Source organism: Heloderma suspectum, chromosome 6 (assembly GCF_057233095.1).
Source record: "Heloderma suspectum isolate Gila_16-S chromosome 6, 16-S_ref, whole genome shotgun sequence".
Taxonomy (NCBI): Eukaryota; Metazoa; Chordata; class Lepidosauria; order Squamata; family Helodermatidae; genus Heloderma; species Heloderma suspectum.
The window spans coordinates 109,988,438-109,995,116 of NC_139463.1; positions in this window are offsets into that span (position 1 = coordinate 109,988,438).

Below are 6,679 nucleotides of genomic sequence, written 5' to 3' on the forward strand. Positions count from 1 at the left end.
TTGCTGGATGTCTTCAAGGAGAAGCTCATCGGATCTTTCCCCACAAACATGACTACTGTGCACTTGATGATGAGTTGCTGAATGTGTGAACAGAATGCAGTGAAAAGCAGTATGTCAAAAGTGATGTGCAAGCTCTAACTTTCATGTTAGGTCCTCCAAATATAGAAATTATCATTTGTTACCATTACTACGTCTTATGTATCCATGTGTGGTGAGGAGCCCTCTGTCTGAAGCAACACTGGAATGGTTTGTACCAGCATTATTTTAATTAGAAAACTAGATAAAGGCCCACCTCAGTCCCTTGAACCAATGAAGTGGTACTTACGATGCCTTCCCAGAGGAGTGTACATGCATCATAAAGTTGTGTAAAGACTGTTCAGCATATACAATGGATACAAATTCACCAATGAGAACATCATCTGTGGAACTAGAGAAATGGTGTTGAGCTTTTGCTTTCTGGCTGCATCTGGAGCTCAAAGCCTTGTTTAAACTCTGAGTCAGCAGAAGGAGGAGGTGGAATTGCAGTAAAATAATCATCCTGAATGCCAGCAGATTTTGGGCTCAATCTCCAATATACACCTGCATTGTCACCTACACGACTGGCAGTCTGCTTGTGAGCTGAATCTCTCTTGACATCCCTCAAGGACTAAACAGTCCTTACCAAGACAAAGACTCCATCTTGGAGAATTTGCATAAAGAATGAAATATCAAATCTCCATTTCATATAGCCCTACCTGCCTCAAAATCACTTCCTCCATCTCTGTGACAAAATAGTAGACTTGCAGTGCAATCCAATGCACAAGTATGTAGAAGAAAGTCCCGCTGAGTTCAACGGGACTTATTTCAAATATGCGTGCCTAGGATTTCAGCCCCATATAGGTCTTTATAGTCTGAGGGTACAAGCTGTTGTGCTGATTCTCTTATTAGTCCTCTCAGTAGCTTCTGACTAGCCATGGGACTTCCATAAGCAAAAAGCAATTATAGTGATTTTGCTAATTTCAGGGTAGATACTGTCCCCTCCCAAAGCTCTCAAGTCTGTGCACAACCAGAGGAAGCCAGAGAAAAGATGTTCATGTGATTTGTGATCCTACTATAGAAAATGTCTGCTGTTCATATGGGACAGTGACAGGGATCAACACTTCACTCCCTTGGGATCATAGTGTATGTTGGGTACTGGGCCAAAGAATGGGAAGTGGGACGTAAGTGGGGAAGAAAGTCAGGAAAGTACAAAATGGCCATGAATGACCAGTCAAGATCCATAGCTGGTGTGACTAACCAGACCAGCATCAGACCAGATAACGTTCATATATTTATTGATAGCCCTTCACCACCATGTTGTTGTTTTTTAATTCTTAACTATGCACTGGAATTATACTATGTCACAATGGATCACCATTCAGGAAACTTTCTTGGGAGGACATGATCACCATGCTTCTGTGCATTGGAAAGGAAATATTTTTAAATATTAGAGAAAAAAGGGAAATCCCTCTGCCTCTGCTACCACTCATCTGGTGAGCTCTCTCCCCCTGCAAAAGTTTTGCTATTTTTCTCCTGCCCTGTACAAATGTTGCAAAAAAAGCCTTCCCCCTTTGTGGCAGAACAGCACGCACAGGCAACCTTAGTAGCACGCACAGGGAACCTTAGTAGCCACTGAAAGTTTTGCAATATTTTCTGAAATACATTTGCTAGGCACTCTTGTTGCAACTTCCAGGTAGGGGTATCTACACAAGGATTTTAGTCTGGTTCTACTCTGCCCTGAAGTCGATCATGTGAGCTGATGCTCGTAGCTAGCATGGCGTTTCTTGCATGTAATTCATTGTTTTGTTTTTTTTGTACTCATTTTGTGATAGATCCCCCCTGCCCCCATCTCAGTGGCTTCAGTGCAATTTGGCAGTCTGTGTGACCTCAGCTGGCTTTGCTGAGGGCTGGTGGAACAGTGCTGATTGGTGGAAGGAAAAGTCATGTGGGGTGAGGGCATGGGGAGAGCAGAGAGCTAAATGTTTACCTAGAAGTAATTCATTGCTTTCAATTGCACTTCTGCCTACAGGAGCAGAGGGCTAATCGGTGATACGTAGCCTATCACGGTGAAAAAGGGAACACAAATGGCGGCCGCCGTAGCCGCCACCATTTGCTTTCCCTTTTTTTGCCGTGATAGGCTACGTAAATATTTACATAGCCTATCACAACCTCCGCAGGGACGCAAATGGTGTCCCTGCATTAGCCGTGATAAGCTACGTAAGTATTTACGTAGCCTATCACGGCCATTTGAAAAACGCAAATGGCGGCTGCAGATGTGGCCACCATTCGAGGAACACTGGAATGGCTGACAAAGGTAGGCTCCGTTCTGGGCCCATTTCGGGGGGGGGCTTCATTCTGCCACAGATTTCAGGGGGCCAAATGTGCTGGCATTCGGCCTCAGCGAGATCCGTGGCGGAATTCTCCACCATGCCTAATTGTGAGTGACTTCATCAGAGGCTACTATTTTTGAAGGAAAAAGGCTAACTAATGCGGTCTGGTGAATGGTAGAATAAAGTGGGAAAGGAAGCCTGTGTCCCAAAGCGCCCTGGGCATGTTTACTCAGAAGTAAGTTTTGCTCCCCCAGTAAGAAGTACATCTCTGAGAGTCTCTGTGAAGTGCCCCCCACCAAGTTCTGTGTATGTTTTCTCAGAAATAAGTTTCGCTCCCCAGTAAGAAGTAAATCTAGCTCCTGCGCAATCTCAAGCAGGAGATTTATAAAGTTTGGCTGGATCCTGTCTTTGCCAATGGATGCTACATGGAAGCAAATTTCACAGGGGGCAGGGGGACTTTCTCGTGGGTAACTATTATATTATCTCTCTCAAGGATACAGGATGATCCTGAGATGCTGTTAGTGGGTAGTTCTTCTGATCGGATGGAGGGTGCTCAAGCTGTTCTCAGTAGGGTTGCACTCCCCCTGAAGGAGCAGGTTCATAGCTTGGAGGTTCTCCCGGAGCCATCTTTTTCACTTGAGGCTCAGGTGCCCTTAGTGGCACAGAGTGTCTTCTATCAACTTTGGTTGGTGGCCCAGCTACAACCCTATCTGGACAGGGATAACATGGCTTCAGGTGTCTATGCTCTGCTAATCTCCAAGTTAGATTACTACGATGTGCTTTACATGGGGATGCCTTTGAAGATGGCTTAGAAGTTGCAGCTCATGCAAAATATGGTGGCCAGATTGAAAACAGGGACTAGAAGGTCTGAATATATGAGACCTACAGTGGCCCATTTGCATTGGCTGCCTATATGTTTCCGAGGTCAATTCAAGGTGCTGGCTTTAACCTATAAAGCCTTATACAGCTTGGGGCCACAATACCGGATGTAGCGCCTTTCCCGATATGAACTTACGTGTACACTATGCTCATCATCTAAGGTCCTTCTCTGGGTGCCTACTCTGAGGGAGGCTAGGAAGGCAGCAACAAAGGAGAGGGCCTTCTCAGTGGTGGCCCCCAAATTGTGTAATGATACCCCAATGAGGCCCACCTGATGCCAACATTGTTATGTTTTCAGCACCAGGTTTTATATTTCTTTTTAAACTCATAATATTAAGTGGGGAGACTGTTTAATTTATTGTTACAATAAAAACTGTGGAGGGATCGAATCTGATTTTTCAGATGCCGACATTCTCTGTCATACCAAGGTTTTAATCTTTCCTATTTAACTGTACTGATTTGTTGTTCCAGGGCCATTTGAATTATCTGAATGAGGTTTACATAAGAATGCAAGTCATCATCAAAATGTTGAGTGTTGGTTATCGGTTCACTTAAGATGGTAGAGGCAGGACAATTAAGAATTTCTTTAGTCTTCTTGTCTATGATTTTTGTCTTACTCATTTATGGCAGGAAAACATGTCTGCAGCTAACACAGGAAGAGAGGGAAGGGACTGGGATTTTTTTTAAAAAAAACCCCAAAACCTTCATTCTCGAAATTAATGGGAAATGATCACTATCTACATAATTCCCTACAAAAAAGTCAGAAATTCAGTATTTCATATGGAATGAGATAAGAATGTAATCAATGACACTGCTACCTCTTACATAGGTGAATACATATTCACCAGGACTATCATGAAGAAAAGATCCGTTAGGGACCATGTTATCAAAACAAACAGAGAATATAAGTAAGCAACCCCCAGCCTGGTTTATGTGGAGATCTTTAGAGGAGCTTGTATAGGGAAGAAGACCCTCAATGGCATCATTAAAATCACAACATTAAGAGCGTATCAAAGAGGAGTCATCCTTCCCTATTCTTGCATTAAAATCTCTGGCCAAAAGAACTTCAGCAGAAGGATATTGAGATTCCAGTTTTATCACATACAGTGTTAAACTTTCCCACTGAGCCAATATTTCTAATTTGCTACTCCGAGGTGGAAGGTATACATTAAAAATGAGCAACTGAGAAATATTATTTTAATTAATATTCCATGGGCCAAGGGATCATGGGTAGATAAAGTTATAATCTCAACTTGGAGCAAGGTAGAAACCAAGCAACAAAGGCCAGCCCCCAAGCATCCTCGAGACTGGCTTGAGTTGGAACAGAAAAAGCAGCGAAATCATTCAAGAAAATTTCCTCATTTGTCCAGGTTTCCTACAACATTACTACATCAAAAAGGGAAAGAAAATCCAAAAAAACTCCTTATCTTTAGCTTTCCCCTTCCATTCAACAATGTTCAGGATAAACAATTCAAAGTAGAAGTTCTGTCATGCAGTCAGTCATGCTGATTCAAATTATCAAGTAAACCTGCTCAGTCATAGAACACACAGCCATTCTTAGCTGAAGGACAAGTTAAGGACCCACTCTGTTGAGGAGAAGGAACTTGGTTTTTTGCTGGTGATCCTTGTTCTGATGGTTCTAAATATCAATTTATAAAGTTATTTCTGGGTAGGGATGTCAGAGAATTCTGCCATGGACTCCAGTGAGGCCAGATTCTTTAGAATTTCTTTAGAATCCGGCCCCACAGAATCCGTGGCAGAACGCCCCCCCCCGCTAGGGATGTACGAAAGTGACTTACCTTTCGCGGATTATGTTGATGGTGGGGGGGAGGCGTTTTGTCCCTCCCCCCAGAATCCTGGACAGGGGGGAGGCGCTCCGTTCCTCCCCCCCGGAATCCTCGATGGCCGGCTGTGCTCCGTGGCAGCTCCGCGGAGCAGCCAGCCAGGCCCAGCCCAGCCCAGAGCCGTCCGCAGCCAGATTTCTGGCCGTGGAGGGCTCTGGGGGGGGGAGCCGCCGCCATTTGTGTTGCTTATTTTTGGCTGTCTGAATCTATGTAAATATTTATGTAGACTATGACGGCGAAAATAAAGGGGAACGCAAATAGCGTAGCAGGCGCTATTTGCGTCCCTTTTTGATTCACCGTTTTAGCCTACATAAATCTTTACGTAGGCTAAAACGGCAAATCAAAAGGGGACGCAAATAGCACCCACTACGCTATTTGCGTTCCCCTTTACTTTTGCCGTCATAGTCTGCGTAAATATTTACGTAGACTAGGACAGCCAAAAATAAGGAACACAAATCGCGGCAGCTGTAGCCACTGCCATTTGCGTACGCGGGTTGTTGTTTTTTAAACCCCCCCAGCCATGATAGGCTATGTAAAGATTTATGTAGCCTATCACATCATGTTTTTTTTTAAAACCCAGCCACGATAGGCTACGTAAATCTTTACGTAGCCTATCACGTCTTTTTTTTTTTTTTTTTACAAGACTGGAAATGGCAGCGGCGGCAGCCGGTTGGAAGACCAGCTGCTGCAGCCACCGCCACAGCCGCCGCCACCCGGAAGATCCGCCCCAGGTAAGTCTCGTCCCGGGGGGGATCCATGGGGGGGGCGGGGGGGCAAGCCGTTCCGACACAGAGTTCGGGGGGCTGAATGCACTGGCATTCGGCCTCACCGAGATCCGTGGCAGAATTCTCTGACATCACTACCCCCCGCCATCCTGCAGAATCCCCCCGGAACGGAGCTTACCTGGTGGCGGATGCGGTGGCAGAGGCTTCGGTGGTGGAGGATGTGGCAGCGGATGCAGCGGCGGTGGCAGCTCCAGCTGGTCTCCTGGCTCCTGCCGGGTTGCTGCGGCCACAAATGGTGGCTGTCATAGCAGCCGCCATTTGCGTGGCTTCCTTTTGCCGTGATAGGCTACATAAATACTTATGTAGCCTATCACGTCAAAGAGCAGGAGCACAAATGGAGGCCACTACGCCATTTGCACCCTGCTCTTTGCCGTGATAGACTACGTAAGTATTTACGTAGTCTATCATGACAAAAGGAAGCCATGTAAATGGCGTAGCATCCGCCATTTGCGGCTGCAGCAGCCCGGCCGCAGCCAGAATTCCTGCTGTGGCCAGCCCCAGCCGCCAGCTCCACAGAGTGGTGCAGAGCAGAGCTGGCCAGGGAGGATTCCGGGGGAGGGATGGAGCGCCTCCCCCCCACTGCCGATGCCTTGGAACGGATGGGTGAGTGGGATTCGTACCTGTCTCTGTACAGAGTGAGTGGGATTCCCTGTCTCTGTGCACTAATGAGCTTGGACCTGGTGTTTTGAAGTCATATGATAAATCAAGTTGTTTTGAGGCATCAGGTCAGAGTAAAATTGCCCTTTGATTTGGATTTGTTTATTTTGCAAGTAGGGACTAATGCCTTCTCCCTCTGTCAGATGCTCAGTTGCATCATATCACA